At 39.1% G+C, this 18,239-nt stretch overlaps 1 long non-coding RNA gene across 4 annotated transcripts in view; it reads right to left on the bottom strand.

Moving 5' to 3' along the window:
• The window catches only part of LOC123329464, a 164,162-nt gene that overhangs the window by 12,613 nt on the left and 133,310 nt on the right, over window positions 1-18,239 (bottom strand). For 2 of the 4 annotated variants that reach the window (XR_006544919.2, XR_006544920.2), the window contains exon 3: window positions 16,900-17,009. This is a non-coding gene — a long non-coding RNA (uncharacterized LOC123329464). Of the gene's footprint in view, window positions 1-12,157; window positions 12,707-16,899; window positions 17,010-18,239 lie in introns of those variants that run through there. The other 2 variants (XR_006544916.2, XR_006544917.2) reach the window with 2 other exon arrangements.

Consider the following 18,239-nt stretch of genomic DNA (forward strand, 5'->3'; position numbering starts at 1 on the left):
AGGGAGAGAGAGAAAGAGATGTAGAATGGGTGATGGCCCCAGAACCTCCTGTGATTTAGTTTAAGGTATCTATGCCTTGATAAATCTTGGGTAAATTTAACAATTATTAAAATAGCTAGCATTTTGTTTTTGTTTTATCAACAGTCATCTTCTTTCTTTTTTCGTCCTGTGAGAGTATGCTACTGCTGACTTGCTACAGGAAACTTCACGTTGAAGAATACTGGCTATCACATCAGTGAAGTTGAATTTCCTCTTCTAGAAATTGGGAATAAATACCCACCTCACATTCCCTGGTGGCTCAGACTGTAAAGAATCTGCCTGCAATGCAGGAGACCCAGGTTCAATCGCTGGGTCAGGAAGATCCCCTGGAGAAGAGAGTGGCACCCCACTCCAGTATTCTTGCCTGGAAAATCCCATGGACAGAGGACCCTGGCAGGCTGCAGTTCATGGGGTCGCAAAGAGTTGGATATGACTGAGTGACTAACACTAACACACTCACATCTCATTATAAATTAAACACTGTAAGCAAAGAATTGGAAATTATAAATCAGTTTCCTGTGCACTGAGTACCAAATCTCTGGTCAAGTAATTAAGGCACAAAAAGAGGGAATTAGACAAAAGGAGGAAAAAGGAAGAGGAAGAAATAATCATAAGTAGCACTCATGGAACACTTGTTATGTGAAGGACAAGGACAGCATGTACTACCATGGTTTGCTCAGGATGGTTAAGTTTTCTTTCTCTCTTCTCTGGAGTGACAGCAAGCACTGCTGGAATGTCTAGATCAAGACCTCCTAAACCTCAGGCAAGGGGTGAAATATACAGTAGCAGTTATGAGAATGGGCTCAGAGTAATACTATGTTTCACTGCTGGTCCACAAGTCAGCTCATTTTTCTCATTGCCCCTCAGATCCTCTTTCTGCTTTGTGCTGATTCTGTGGAGGTCTGAGTTCCTTCAACTCTAGCTTCCAGTTAGATCTGACCAATCTGGAGACACAGGTTCTGTCCTCTCCCATATCCTTTGCAGGCAGCCAAGACATGGTTGGTTTCGGCAGTAAGGAACTTACTCCCCTTAAGGCACCAGCTCATATTCAGGGATCTTTCACACAAGTTTTTGCCATTTCAGCAACATGATGTCTAGAGTAGAAAAAGGATTCAATCATTGCCCATCTTTGGAGGCTTTGGAATCATTCTGCATTGGTTCCCTCAATCCTATCCAATTCAGTTCAGTTGCTCAGTCATGTCTGACTCTCTGAGACCCCATGGACTGCAGCACGCCAGGGCTCCCTGTCCATCACCAACTCCCGGAGTTTACTCAAACTCATGTCCATCGAGTTGGTGATACCATCCAAACATCTCATCCTCTGTCATCCCCTTTTCCTCTTGCCTTCAATCTTTTCCAGCAACAGGGGCTTTTCAAATGAGTCAGTTCTTCACATAAGGTAGCCAAAGTATTAGAGTTTCAGCTTCAACATCAGTCCTTTCAATGAATATTCAGGACTGATTTCCTTTAGGATTGACTGGTTTAATCTCCTTGCAGTCCAAGGGATTCTCAAGAGTCTTCTCCAACACCACAGTTCAGAAGCATCAATTCTTTGGCACTCAGCTTTCTTTATAGTCCAACTCTCACATCCATACATGATTACTGGAAAAACCATAGCTTTGACGAGACAGACCTTTGTCAAAAAGTAATGTCTCTGCTTTTCAGTATGCTGTCTAGGTTGGTCATAGCTTTTCTTCCAAGGAGCAAGCATCTTTTAATTTCATGGCTGCAGTCACCATCTGCAGTGATTTTGGAGCCCAAGAAAATAAAGTCTGTCACTGTTTCCATTGTTTCCCCATCTATTTGCCATGAAGTGATGGGACCAGATGCCATGATCTTCGTTTTTTAAATGTTGAGTTTTAAGCCAGCTTTTTCACTCTCCTCTTTCACTTTCATCAAGAGGCTTTCTAGTTCCTCTTCACTTTCTGCCATAAGGATGGTGTCATCTGTGTATCTGAGGTTATTGATACTTCTCCTGGCAAACTTAATTCCAGTTTGTGCTTCCTCCAGTCCAGGAATTTGGACTTATGAACTCTGCATATAAGTTAAATAAGCAGGGTGACAATATACAGCCTTGACGTACTCCTTTTCCAATTTGGAACCAGTCTGTTGTTCCATGTCTGGTTCTAACAATTGCTTCTTGACCTGCATACAGATTTCTCAGGAATCCTATCCTCATCTCTGTAAAAAGTTCTTTCATTAAACTCTCTTCAATTATCTTTTAGAATTAGCCATCTGTTTCCATCAAGACTGTGTCCGACACAGACATATACAGTCTGTCTGATCTTAATTAAGATCCCCAGCATCATAGGCCTCAGTTTCATCAGTGATAAAATGGGGATGTTGTATTCAGAGAGATAATATAAAGATTAAATGAAAGTACATGTCCTAACCCTTGGAATGGGAAAAATAATAGCAAATGAAACAATTGACAAAGAATTAATTTCCAAAATATAAAAGCAGCTCATGCAGCTCAATATCAGAAAAACAAACAATCCAATCAAAAAGTGGGAAAAGACCTAAACAGAAATTTCTTTAAAGAAGACATACATATGGCTAATAAACACATGAAAAGATGCCTAACATCACTCATTATTAGAGAAAGGCAAATCAAAACCACAATGAGATATCTCACACCAGTCAGAATGGCCATCATCAAAAAGTCTACAAACAATAAATGCTGGAGAGGGTATGGAGAAAAGCGAACCCTCTTACACTGTTGGGGGGAATGCAAACTGATACAGCCACTATGGAGAACAGTGTAGAGATTCCTTAAAAACTGAAGAAAGAATTGTCATATGACCCAGCAATCCCACTGCTGGGTATATACCTTGAGGAAACTGTAACTGAAAGAGTCACATGCACCCCAATGTTCATTGCAGCCTATTTACAATAGCTAGGGCACAGAAGCAACCTAGATGCTCATTGGCAGATGAATGCATAAGGAAGTTGTGATATATTATTCAACCATATAAAGGAATCATTTGCATCAGTTCTAATGAGGTGGATGAACCTGGAGCCTATTATACAGAGTGAAGTAAGTCACACAGAGAAAGACAAATACTGTATATTAATGCATATATATGGAATCTAGAAAGATGGTACTGATGATCCTACATACAGGGAAGCAAAGGAGACACAGACATAAAGAACAGACTTTTGAACTCAGTGGGAGAAGGTGAGGATGGGATGATTTGAGAAAATAGCACTGCATCCCTTGCATTCCTACACACTAATAATGAGAAAACAGAAAGAGAAATTAAGGAAACAATTCCATTCACCATTGCAACGGAAAGAATAAAATACTTAGGAATATATCTACCTAAAGAAACTAAAGACCTATATATAGAAAACTATAAAACACTGGTGAAAGAAATCAAAGAGGACAATAACAGATGGAGAAATATACCGTGTTCATGGATCGGAAGAATCAATATAGTGAAAATGAGTATACTACCCAAAGCAATTTATAGATTCAATGCAATCCCTATCAAGCTACCAACAGTATTCTTCACAGAGCTAGAACAAATAATTTCACAATTTGTATGGAAATACAAAAAACCTCGAATAGCCAAAGCGATCTTGAGAAAGAAGAATGGAACTGGAGGAATCAACCTACCTGACTTCAGGCTATACTACAAAGCCACAGTTATCAAGACAGTATGGTACTGGCACAAAGACAGAAATATAGATCAATGGAACAAAATAGAAAGCCCAGAGATAAATCCACGCACATATGGACACCTTATCTTTGACAAAGGAGGCAAGAATATACAATGGATTAAAGACAATCTCTTTAACAAGTGGTGCTGGGAAAGCTGGTCAACCATTTGTAAAAGAATGAAACTAGAACACTTTCTAACACCATACACAAAAATAAACTCAAAATGGATTAAAGATCTCAATGTAAGACCAGAAACTATAAAACTCCTAGAGGAGAACATAGGCAAAACACTCTCTGACATACATCACAGCAGGCTCCTCTATGACCCACCTCCCAGAATATTGGAAATAAAAGCAAAAATAAACAAATGGGACCTAATTAACCTTAAAAGCTTCTGCACATCAAAGGAAACTATTAGCAAAGTGAAAAGGCAGCCTTCAGAATGGGAGAAAATAATAGCAAATGAAGCAACTGACAAACAACTAATCTCGAGAATATACAAGCAACTCCTACAGCTCAACTCCAGAAAAATAAATGACCCAATCAAAAATGGGCCAAAGAACTAAACAGACATTTCTCCAAAGAAGACATACAGATGGCTAACAAACACATGAAAAGATGCTCAACATCACTCATTATCAGAGAAATGCAAATCAAATCCACTATGAGGTACCATTTCACACCAGTCAGAATGGCTGCGATCCAAAAGTCTACAAGCAATAAATGCTGGAGAGGGTGTGGAGAAAAGGGAACCCTCTTCCACTGTTGGTGGGAATGCAAACTAGTGCAGCCACTATGGAGAACAGTGTGGAGATTCCTTAAAAAACTGGAAATAGACCTGCCTTATGATCCAGCAATCCCACTGCTGGGCATACACACTGAGGAAACCAGAAGGGAAAGAGACACATGTACCCCAATGTTCATCGCAGCACTGTTTATAATAGCCAGGACATGGAAGCAACCTAGATGTCCATCAGCAGATGAATGGATAAGAAAGCAGTGGTACATATACACAATGGAGTATTACTCAGCCATTAAAAAGAACACATTTGAATCAGTTCTAATGAGGTGGATGAAACTGGAGCCTATTATACAGAGTGAAGTAAGCCAGAAAGAAAAACACCAATACAGTATACTAACGCATATATATGGAATTTAGAAAGATGGTAACAATAACCCTGTGTACAAGACAGCAAAAGAGACATTGATGTATAGAACAGTCTTATGGACTCCGTTGGAGAGGGAGAGGGTGGGAAGATTTGGGAGAATGGCATTGAAACATGTGTAATATCATGTATGAAACGAGTTGCCAGTCCAGGTTCCATGCACGATACTGGATGCTTGGGGCTGGTGCACTGGGACGACCTAGAGAGATGGTGTGGAGAGGGAGGAGGGAGGAGGGATCAGGATGGGGAGCACATGTATACCTGTGGTGGATTCGTTTTGATGTTTGGCAAAACTAATACAGTGATTGAGGTTTAAAAATAAAATAAAATAAAAAAAAAGAAAGAAAATAGCACTGCAACATGTATATTACCATATGTAAAACAGATGACCAGTACAAGTTCAATGCATGAAGCAGGGCACCCAAAGCTGGTGCTCTGGGACAACCCAGAGGGATGGGGTGGGGAGGGAGGTAGAAGGTGGGGTTCAGGATTGCGGGGGGAACACATGTATACCTGTGGCTAATTTATGTTGATATATGGCAAAAACCATCACAGCATTGTAAAGCAATTTTCTTCCAATTAAAATAAGTAAACTAATTTTTTACAAAGAAAGTGCATGTCCTTTGGTGCTTAATACCTTGTCAGATAAATAAATAGTAGCTGTTTTTATTTACAGCCAACATAGGAAATGTGAACACATATGAGATCACATCTTAAAAACAAGTTCCACTCCATCTGCCCATCAATATACATGTACCTTTACTCTAGGAAGTTCTCTGGTATCCAGAATTTAAATGATTACCTTAGTTTCAGGTTCTCTGGTAGTTTCTGACCATTCTATTTCAAATGGGCTTAGAATTCTCAGCTTGAAGATCTGAAACTCAGAATGTGAAGGAGGAAAGGATATAGATATGTATGGAATCAGTCTGCCTCGAAGACAGAATACCGGCCCTTTATACAGTTAGATAGAGGCCTCTCCTATTCCTGGTGGATTTTTCCAGAACCCAAGGAGCCCCAGCAGTATCCAATGGCCTAGGACCCACAATTATCACATCTGTTAGGTACATCAGATGTAGGAACACTCCACCTTTCCAGCATTGTTCTGTGTCTGGAGATTGCAGATAAGTTTTAAGTGCCAACTTGGATCAACTGATGGTGGTTGCCTGGTGCTGGGTGGAGAAAAAGTCTCAGGCCAAGTGCAGGCTCAGCAGGAAAATTAAGTGTTGTGATTGATTAACAGTGTCTGCTATGGACATGGGGTGAGGGGGTTAACTCCCACACTTGCTGCATGTAAGCTGACTCTGCAGTAAAGTATCAAGGGGTTTTTGGAAGACAGTAGAATGGGATGATGGCACCCCAGAACTTTCACTGCTTCATGCCTAATAATGCTCTTCTTTGCACCCTTCTCATAGAGAAGCAATTTCAAATAAAAAGTAATGACTGATTTCTGGAGAGTTTTTATCATAAATGGATGTTGAATGTTGTCAAAGGCTTTCTCTGCATCTATTGAGATAATCATATGGTTTTTATTTTTAAATTTGTTAATGTGGTGTATTACATTGATTGATTTGCAGATATTGAAGAATCCTTGCATCACTGGGATAAAGCCCACTTGGTCATGGTGTATGATCTTTTTAATGTGTTATTGGATTCTGATTGCTAGAATTTTGTTAAGGATTTTTGCATCTATGTTCATCAGTGATATTGGCCTGTAGTTTTCTTTTTTTGTGGGATCTTTGTCAGGTTTTGGTATTAGGGTGATGGTGGCCTCATAGAATGAGTTTGGAAGTTTACCATCCTCTGCAATTTTCTGGAAGAGTTTGAGCAGGATAGGTGTTAGCTCTTCTCTAAATTTTTGGTAGAATTCAGCTGTGAAACCGTCTGGACCTGGGCTTTTGTTTGCTGGAAGATTTTTGATTACAGTTTCAATTTCCGTGCTTGTGATGGGTCTGCTAAGATTTTCTATTTCTTCCTGGACGAGTTTTGGAAAGTTGTACTTTTCTAAGAATTGTCCATTTCTTCCACGTTGTCCATTTTATTGGCATATAATTGTTGATAGTACTCTCTTATGATCCTTTGTATTTCTGTGTTGTCTGTTGTGATCTCTCCATTTTCATTTCTAATTTTATTGATTTGATTTTTCTCCCTTTGTTTCTTGATGAGTCTGGCTAATGGTTTGTCAATTTTATTTATCCTTTCAAAAAACCAGCTTTTGGTTTTGTTGATTTTTGTTATGATCTCTTTTGTTTCTTTTGCATTTATTTCTGCTCTAAGTTTTAAGATTTCTTTCCTTCTACTAACCCTGGGGTTCTTCATTTCTTCCTTTTCTAGTTGCTTTAGGTGTAGAGTTAGGTTATTTATTTGACTTTTTTATTGTTTCTTGAGGTGTGCCTGTATTGCTATGAACTTTCCCCTTAGGACTGCTTTTACCGTGTCCCACAGGTTTTGGGTTGCTGTGCTTTCATTTTCATTCATTTCTATGCAAATTTTGATTTCTTTTTTGATTTCTTCTGTGATTTGTTGGTTATTCAGCAGCGTGTTGTTCAGCCTCCATATGTTGGAATTTTTAATAGTTTTTCTCCTGTAATTGAGATCTAATCTTACTGCATTGTGGTCAGAAAAGATGCTTGCAATGATTTCTATTTTTTTGAATTTACCAAGGCTAGCTTTATGGCCCAGGATGTGATCTATCCTGGAGAAGGTTCCATGTGCGCTTGAGAAAAAGGTGAAATTCATTGTTTTGGGATGAAATGTCCTATAGATATCAATTAGGTCTAACTGGTCTATTGTATCGTTTAAAGTTTGTGTTTCCTTGTTAATTTTCTGTTTAGTTGATCTATCCATAGGTGTGAGTGGGGTATTAAAGTCTCCCACTATTATTGTGTTATTGTTAATTTCTCCTTTCATACTTGCTAGCATTTGTCTTACATACTGCGGTGCTCCCGTGTTGGGTGCATATATATTTATAATTGTTATATCTTCTTCTTGGATTGATCCTTTGATCATTATGTAGTGATCTTCTTTGTCTCTTTTCACAGCCTTTGTTTTAAAGTCTATTTTATCTGATATGAGTATTGCTACTCCTGCTTTCTTTTGGTCCCTATTTGCATAGAAAATCTTTTTCCAGCCCTTCACTTTCAGTCTGTATGTGTCCCCTGTTTTGAGGTGGGTCTCTTGTAGACAACATATGCAGGGGTCTTGTTTTTGTATCCATTCATCCAGTCTTTGTCTTTTGGTTGGGGCATTCAACCCATTTACGTTTAAGGTAATTACTGATAAGTATGATCCCGTTGCCATTTACTTTATTGTTTTGGGTTCTAATTTATACACCATTTTTGTGTTTCCTGTCTAGAGAATATCCTTTAGTAGTTGTTGGAGAGCTGGTTTGGTGGTGCAGAATTCTCTCAGCTTTTGCTTGTCTGAAAAGCTTTTGATTTCTCCTTCATACTTGAATGAGATCCTTGCTGGGTACAATAATCTGGGCTGTAGGTTATTTTCTTTCCTCATTTTAAGTATGTCTTGCCATTCCCTCCTGGCTTGAAGAGTTTCTATTGAAAGCTCAGCTGTTATCCTTATGGGTATTCCCTTGTGTGTTATTTGTTGTTTTTCCCTTGCTGCTTTTAATATTTGTTCTTTGTGTTTGATCTTTGTTAATTTGATTACTATGTGTCTTGGGGTGTTTCGCCTTGGGTTTATCCTGTTTGGGACTCTCTGGGTTTCTTGGACTTGGGTGATTATTTCCTTCCCCATTTTAGGGAAGTTTTCAACTATTATCTCCTCAAGTATTTTCTCATGGTCTTTCTTTTTGTCTTCTTCTTCTTCTGGGACCCCTATGATTCGAATGTTGTAGCGTTTAATATTGTCCTGGAGGTCTCTGAGATTGTCCTCATTTCTTTTAATTCGTTTTTCTTTTATCCTCTCAGATTCATTTATTTCTACCATTCTATCTTCTAATTCACTAATCCTATCTTCTGCCTCTGTTCTTCTACTATTTGTTGCCTCCAGAGTGTTTTTAATTTCACTTATTGCATTATTCATTATATATTGACTCTTTTTTATTTCTTCTAATCCTTGTTAAACCTTTCTTGCAGCTTCTCAATCCTTGCCTCCAGGCTATTTATCTGTGATTCCATTTTAATTTCAAGATTTTGGATCAATTTCACTATCATTATTCGGAATTCTTTTTCAGGTAGATTCCCTATCTCTTCCTCTTTTGTTTGGTTTGGTGGGCATTTATCCTGTTCCTTTATCTGCTGGGTATTCCTCTGTCTCTTCATCTTGTTTAAATTGCTGAGTTTGGGGTGTCCTTTCTGTATTCTGGCAGTTTGTGCAGTTCTCTTTATTGTGGCATTTCCTCGCTGTGTGTGGGTTTGTACAGGTGGCTTGTCAAGGTTTCCTGGTTAAGGAAGCTTGTGTCGATGCTCTGGTGGATGGAGCTGTATTTCTTCTCTCTGGAGTGTAATGAAATGTCCAGAAGGAACATACCTCAACATAATCAAAGCTATATATGACAAACCCACAGCAAACATTATCCTCAATGGTGAAAAATTGAAAGCATTTCCTCTAAAGTCAGGAACAAGACAAGGGTGCCCACTTTCACCATTACTATTCAACATAGTTTTGGAAGTTTTGGCCACAGCAATCAGAGCAGAAAAAGAAATAAAAGGAATCTAAATTGGAAAAGAAGAAGTAAAGCTCTCACTGTTTGCAGATGACATGATCCTCGACGTAGAAAATCCTAAAGACTCCACCAGAAAATTACTAGAACTAATCAATGACTATAGTAAAGTTGCAGGATATAAAATCAACACACAGAAATCCCTTGCATTCCTATACACTAATAATGAGAAAACAGAAAGAGAAATTAAGGAAACAATTCCATTCACCATTGCAACGGAAAGAATAAAATACTTAGGAATATATCTACCTAAAGAAACTAAAGACCTATATATAGAAAACTATAAAACACTGGTGAAAGAAATCAAAGAGGACAATAACAGATGGAGAAATATACCATGTTCATGGATCAGAAGAATCAATATAGTGAAAATGAGTATACTACCCAAAGCAATTTATAGATTCAATGCAATCCCTATCAAGCTACCAACAGTATTCTTCACAGAGCTAGAACAAATAATTTCACAATTTGTATGGAAATACAAAAAACCTCGAATAGCCAAAGCGATCTTGAGAAAGAAGAATGGAACTGGTGGAATCAACCTACCTGACTTCAGGCTCTACTACAAAGCCACAGTTATCAAGACAGTATGGTACTGGCACAAAGACAGAAATATAGATCAATGGAACAAAATAGAAAGCCCAGAGATAAATCCACGCACATATGGACACCTTATCTTTGACAAAGGAGGCAAGAATATACAATGGATTAAAGACAATCTCTTTAACAAGTGGTGCTGGGAAAGCTGGTCAACCATTTGTAAAAGAATGAAACTAGAACACTTTCTAACACCATACACAAAAATAAACTCAAAATGGATTAAAGATCTAAACGTAAGACCAGAAACTATAAAACTCCTAGAGGAGAACATAGGCAAAACACTCTCTGACATACATCACAGCAGGATCCTCTATGACCCATCTCCCAGAATATTGGAAATAAAAGCAAAAATAAACAAATGGGACCTAATTAACCTTAAAAGCTGTCTTTGATTAGGTTGATAGTTGTTTAAGTACTGTCTCATCCATGTTATAATTGTTCAATTTTTATTTCTGAATCTTTAAGAAAATTTGTTGAATATTCTATTGTTAGTTTTGGGAGGATTCCCAGTGTATCTGATATTTAACCTGGTTAATTTGTGCACAGTCATGACAATGGGTAGCAGTAGGTAGTCTCTGTTATCACTAAGATGCTCTATTCAAGAGATGTTAAATATTTATATGCTTTGTTGACTGGCTCAAATGTGAATTCTGTTAGTGTTGACTAAAGAAGAATCTAGTTACTTAATTGGGCAATTAAGCCATTTATGGCTCTATTCTTTCCTAATATAAACTACTGGTAATTATTTTTAATACTATTTTAATTCTAATTATTCTGTTTTTCCAAAGTTAAAGACTATCAGTAAATTATGATTGAAATTTAAAAAAAAAAAAAAAGCTTCTGCACATCAAAGGAAACTATTAGCAAGGTGAAAAGACAGCCTTCAGAATGGGAGAAGATAATAGCAAATGAAGCAACTGACAAACAACTAATCTCGAGAATATACAAGCAACTCCTACAGCTCAACTCCAGAAAAATAAATGACCCAATCAAAAATGGGCCAAAGAACTAAATAGACATTTCTCCAAAGAAGACATACAGATGGCTAACAAACACATGAAAAGATGCTCAACATCACTCATTATCAGAGTAATGCAAATCAAAACCACTATGAGGTACCATTTCACACCAGTCAGAATGGCTGCGATCCAAAAGTCTACAAGCAATAAATGCTGGAGAGGGTGTGGAGAAAAGGGAACCCTCTTCCACTGTTGGTGGGAATGCAAACTAGTACAGCCACTATGGAGAACAGTGTGGAGATTCCTTAAAAAACTGGAAATAGACCTGCCTTATGATCCAGCAATCCCACTGCTGGGCATACACACTGAGGAAACCAGAAGGGAAAGAGACACAAGTACCCCAATGTTCATCGCAGCACTGTTTATAATAGCCAGGACATGGAAGCAACCTAGATGTCCATCAGCAGATGAATGGATAAGAAAGCAGTGGTACATATACACAATGGAGTATTACTCAGCCATTAAAAAGAATACATTTGAATCAGTTCTAATGAGGTGGATGAAACTGGAGCCTATTGTACAGAGGGAAGTGAGCCAGAAAGAAAAACACCAATACCGTATACTAACGCATATATATGGAATTTAGAAAGATGGTAACAATAACCCTATGTACGAGACAGCAAAAGAGACACTGATGTATAGAACAGTCTTATGGACTCTGTGGGAGAGGGAGAGGGTGGGAAGATTTGGGAGAATGGCATTGAAACATGTGTAATATCATGTATGAAACGAGTTGCCAGTCCAGGTTCAATGCACGATACTGGATGCTTGGGGCTGGTGCACTGGGATGACCCAGAGGGATGGTATGGGGAGGGAGGAGGGAGGGAGGAGGGTTCAGGATGGGGAACACATGTATACCTGTGGTGGATTCATTTTGATATTTGGCAAAACTAATACAATTATGTAAAGTTTAAAAATAAAATTAAATTAAAAAAAAGTATACAAGCAAAAAAAAAAAAGTAATGACTGAGATTACAGATAGATTTTCTCATTTTGGATCCTTCATTTTTTGTGCATTTGCATTCAGCAGTGAAATTATAACACATATTTGGTATCTGTTGTAAGCATCTGGGGATGGTTTATATTAAATAGATTCAAGAAATAGAGCTCTCTACTGGACAGTGATTCCGTCAAAGATGTTCAGCACAGCTCACTGAGCTCATCTCATCAATGATATGTTCACGCAGCTAAAGGCAAATGTTTAAACATTTAGTTAATGCGCCATATGTCTTAAATGTTTTAGTTCCATCTGACATTTTTTAAAATCCATTTTAGTGGAAACCTGCCAAGTAAATTTACTTCTCTGGAAGATGATTATTTCATTCATCTGAAATTCAATCCTCCTGGACCTCTCAAACACAATGAACTCTTAATTTGGAGGCTTCTAAATCCAACGGCAGTGCAGTCTTCATGTCCTGCTTCCTACTTGAGATTTGGGAAGATGCCAGGCCAGGTGGCTCCACGTGATATGGTCTGAGGGCCATACAGCTTGTTGTAGGCATAGAAGGCTTTGAGAGGAACTGATCATCACCTGTGGGGGCTCAGTGGAGTGGTTGAAAAAAAAAAAAACAGGACAAAATAGAGGATTAGCATGATAAAGGGGACAAAATCAGAGAGATTAAAGAAGTAAAGGGTAAGAAAAAACAAGAACTAAGAACAAAGGCAAACAAAGGACATTTACAACAGGCTATCGTTAATAGCTCTTATTTTTCAGGCCACACCCTCCTACAGATGAAAATCACACAGGGTCTAAAAATAATAGCCATATAACTCTGAGGTATAAGCACAGTAGTTAGAATCACAAGCTTTGATTTCAGATTAAATTAAAGTCTTGGCTCTGCTAATTACTAACTATGACCTTGAGCAAATTATTTGATCTCTCAGAGCCTAATTTCCTTACAGGATTGATTAAAGTAATAAACGAGTACAGTGGGTGAGTATAAAAACTCAAATTTGAAAAAAAGATAACTTTTTTGAATCAGTGAAACCAACTTTATAAACTGTCCATCTGTCTATAGCAAAAGATATTTTTTATCACATTCTAGTCCACTCCATTCTTATTCAGTGGTTTTTATAAATCCAAATTAAAGTATACCTTTCTCAGTGTTTATCCCATTCAAATCTTAGACCAGCTGGGTAAGAATTCATTCTATCTAAGGTTTCCCCTGCTGCATCTCACCTTCTATCTGAGGATAAGTAAGTCTGTGGAGGGGAATATTATATGATGTTCTAGCTTCTAACCCTTGCCAGTTTGCAGCTGAGGCATCATATTATGCATGACTTTCGGGCAGCTGGCCTCTTTCCTTGTTCATCTGTTCTGCCAAAATTGGATCCACCAAGTCCTAGGCATCAAGATGTGACATCCATTCTGATAGGACTGATCAGGTCTAATCTTTGTGATGTCTTGCTGGCACTCTCAGCCAAAGCCTCTGTCAAAAGATTCTTGCCTTCTTCAGCTTCCTTTTCCGGACTTCAGACATTTTCCTATCCATCAGTCCTTTCTCCAATTCTGTAGCCCCATTGAGAGTCTAAGGAACTCTCAGTTACTTCATTTATACCCTACTAGAGTGATAAGACCCTGGGAGGCTACCTGAAGCTTTCCTCACATGCCCATCCCTTGGCCATTGCTGCTCCATGCTTACTCTACCATATTCGAAATTGGATGTTGCCAATAATGGGATTTCTCTAAGAGAATGAATGCACCTACTGAGGAACAGTATACAGAGATAACCAAGAGAAAGAAGAAAAGGATGAGCAGGGGAAGCAAATTTAAAGCTGATTTCTTGAAATCTAAATATTTGAAAGAACCAAAACCTTTCTTGGAAAGGCAAGGATGATTCTGGCAGCTGTAAGTCACATTATTAGTTCACTGATTTGGGCAAGTTGTGTTTCAGAGAAAGAAATCAGATTCCAAAGTCTGGCTGGAAGGTCAACCCATAACTTGGGTTACATAGAAGTAAGTGGCCTTTGTTCAGCCAGTGCTGCCTTTTGGCTTCCTGTTGCCAGAGACAAAACAGTAACTAAGGCTGGGAGGTGATGGGATTGGGGTCAGAGTGGCACCCTTCGCTTTCTCTAGATTTTAACCCCAAAAAGCTGCTTAACACCCTCTAGTAATTCAAGGTCATTTCAAGGCTTATCTCCATTCCCTGCAAAAACTCTGCCTGCTATTGCTGATTGAACTCTGTGGAAAAGGGGGGATCAAAACAGAATCTAAACAAACATTAGCTCCTACTTTCTTTGAAACAGGAGAGACATAAAGGCAAAGATACTTTGTGGGGAAAGGTTGAATGTGGAAAGATTTACTAACAAGAAATGACTGCAGTTCGAGTATCTTGAAAATATTTAATCAATGTATTGTCTTTCCTTTTAAACCCTTAATTATTGCTCATTTCCCTGTCACCCTTGAAACATCCAATATTTCAGGGGAAGATAGACTACTCTTGATCAAGTAAATCATTGCTTGGCTTTGAGTTTTAAAATATAGATTTGTTGATGCTGTTCATTGTAGGATGATAGGCTAAAGACAAGTGCTTTTAATTTTAAGAGTCTCGGGCTTTGATGAGGCGTTTTCTTTGAACCCTGAAAGCTGAGCTTTATAAATCAAGAGCCAAAGCTAGAAAGACCAGGGCCCAGGGTCTTAGCATAAGCCTTGAGGCGAGGAAGGGAGAGGACTGGACTGAAGGGCAGTTTGTGTCAACAGAGTTGAAGTAGAAAATAAGCAGTTAGAGCCTGAGATTGAGACAAGAAAAGTTGGAGGACAGATAGAAGTGAATTCATTTCCTTGTCCTTCTGAGGATAATGTTGGGGGAAATCTAAAAGCCTCGAGTTAGAGACAAGGGTTACAAAGTAACACGAGTATCCCTTGCCTCCCAGAGTTCCTGCCTTTTACAGATGCCCTGAGTCTATGAGGCAGGAAGATCAACATGGCTTCTAGATGGTGGAGTAGAAATGACCTAGGAAAGCACCATATAAAACTGCCTAAGAGACTAGTCTTCCACCCTCCACCCACAACCCTGCCCTCACCCCATTCCCAGAACCTGTGGGGGATCTAACATTCCCAGGAACCCTAGTGATGGAAGAAGAGTCTCAGTCGGACCTAAGGATCAGCAGTCCCAGGGACAGCTAAGATGAGGCCCACGTCCACTATGGGGGGAATCACCAGGCCCTAAAAGTGACATGCAAACAAGTTCCTCCACTGCAGATACTTCGACAATGGATACAGCACAAATCCCTTCCCTGAAGATGACCAGAAGGACCTCAGACCTCAACACCTCAAGCAGAAGAAAGCGTCCCTGTTGGTGGGAATGTAAATTCGTGCAACCACTGTGGAAAAGAGTATAGAGATTCCTCAGAAAACGAAAAACAGAATCACCATATGATCCAGCAACCTCACTCCTGGGCATATATCCAGACAAATCTATCATTTGAAAAGATACATGCACACCTATGTTCATAGCAGCACCTAAGTGTCCATTGTCAGGTGAATGGATAGAGAATGTGTGGTACATACATAGCCATAAAAAAAGAATGAAATAACGCCATTTACAGAAACATCGATGGACCTAGAGATGATCCTAAGTGAACTAAGTCAGAACAACAAATACCGTATGATATATGTGGAATATAAATATGACACATATATCATACGGTATTTGCGTACTGATGTATAGAACAGTCTTATGGACTCTGTGAGAGAGGGAGAGGGTGGGAAGATTTGGGAGAATGGCATTGAAACATGTAAAATATCATGTATGAAACGAGTTGCCAGATCAGGTTCGATGCACGATACTGGATGCTTAGGACTGGTGCACTGGGACGACCCAGAGGGATGGAATGGGGAGGGAGGAGGGAGGAGGGTTCAGGATGGGGAACACATGTATACCTGTGGCAGATTCATTTTGATATTTGGCAAAAACTAATACAATTATGTAAAGTTTAAAAATAAAATAAAATTAAAAAATAAATAAATAAATAAAATATGACACAAATGAACCTATCTAAGGAACAGAAACAGAATCACAGACACAGAGACAGACTGATGTTTGCTGGGGGGTTGGGGGAGGCATAGAGTGGGAGTTTGGGGTTAGCAGATGTAAACTACTATATATAGGATGGATAAACAACAGCCCGGAGAGCTATATTCACTATCCTATAAGAAACCACAGTGGGAAAGAATATATTTTTTTAAAAATCCAGGCTGAAAAAAAAAAAAGAAATGTCACTCTGCTCCCCTGTGCCATCTTGGGAAAACAGAGGGCAGAGCAATTATCCAAATAGTTCATTTTAAACCAGAAAGCCTGATACTATGTATAAAATAGATGACTAATGAGAACCTACTGTACAGCTAGGGAACTCTGCTCAGTGCTCTGCGATGACCTAAATGGGACGGAAATCCAAGAGTGGATATCTGTATACATATAACTGATTTACTTTGCTGTACAGTAGAAACTAACACAACACTATAATGCAATTATAATCTAGTAAAAGTTAATTAAATTAAAAAAATCAGAAAGCTGAGAAAGCTTTAATTGGCAAGATCAAGTGTTCTTCCTGTCAGTTGGGTAGGAGAGCAAGTAGGGTCATAGAAAATGAATTATGGAAAATAAAGGATTGGGGAGGAAGAGCTGGTTTTTATATTTGTTTTTTGGTATATATATATATTAGTTTGCTCAACCAGCCACAACAGAATACCATCAACTAGGCAGCTTAAACTATGGAAATTGGTTTTCTCACCATTTGAGAGGCTTGAAGATCAAGGTGCCAGAAGGGTTGGTTTTTGGCAAGACGTCTGTCCTTGGCTTGTAGACGATGACTTCTCACTGTGTCCTGGCATGGGCATTTCTCTGTGTGAGCAGAAACAGAGAGCGCTCTGGTGTTATCTTCTTGTTGAAAGGACATCAGTCCCATCAGATTACAGCCCCACCCTTATGATCTCCCAGGTGGCGCTAGAACCCTGTGGTAAAGAACCCACTTGCCAATGCAGGAGACACAAGAGCTGCATGCACATTCAATCCCTGGGTCTGGAAGATCCCCTGGAGGAGGCCATGGCAACCCATTCCAGTATTCTTGCCTAGAGAATCCCATGGGCAGAGGAGCCTGGCAGACCACAGTCCATGGGGTCGCACAGAGTCAGACACAACTGAAGTGACTTAGCACTTATGATCTCATTCAGACAATTGCCTCCTTAGAAGTTCCATCTCCAAATACAGTTCTACTGGAAGTTCTGGCTTCAACATGTGAATTTGGGATGGGGAGGGTACAATTCAGTCTATAATAGTCTATAAACTAGTGTCGTGGCACAAAAATGTTGTCTGTATTTTACAAATAAAGACCTTGGTTCAGCCCCTGAACTTAATAATTGCTTAACAAGAAGAAACTATGATATAATATTATTACTATATTTTATTAGTAAAATTAGCTAACTTGTAATAAACACCAGATATGGTTTTCCCTGCTTTACACCTTGCTACTCAATTTAATGCCATCTTACAAGATACATACTAGTCCTCTCTGACTTTGCTCCTATCAACTCTCCTGGAAAAATTGTCTCTTTACCCCACACCTGACGCTCAGCCTCTGACAATCCACAGCAGGTATCTCACTTGGAGCACTCATTTCCAATTAAACAGTGTTTCAGCTCTTTTCTTCCCCACTTTCTTTAACTGCTGTGGTGATATCATAAGTCACTCCAGACATTAAAACTGTCAATCATGTCATCGGTACCCACTGAAGACATCATGGCAAATGCTTCTGTCTGACAGAGGCTCTGTTATTGATGCTGCTACTGCTGAATATACATGTGGAGCCACAAGGTCACTGCTGCAGCCACCACTGATGACCACAGCCAGCCATATTCCTGTCACCACCAACGTTACTATAGTTACACTTGTTCAAAACAATGCCACTTGGCCATCACCCAAACCAATGTCCCTTCAGATCAGATCACCGCTGGGAATTTACTGATTGAGTCTTACTGTGCTATGCCCAAAATCACCTGGCCCTTCCAAACTTTCACATCTTTCCTTCTCTTGAATCTACCTGTCCTCAATACTTATGTTCTTATTTCTGAGTTT

This window comes from Bubalus bubalis, chromosome 15, assembly GCF_019923935.1.
Source record: "Bubalus bubalis isolate 160015118507 breed Murrah chromosome 15, NDDB_SH_1, whole genome shotgun sequence".
Classification (NCBI taxonomy): Eukaryota; Metazoa; Chordata; class Mammalia; order Artiodactyla; family Bovidae; genus Bubalus; species Bubalus bubalis.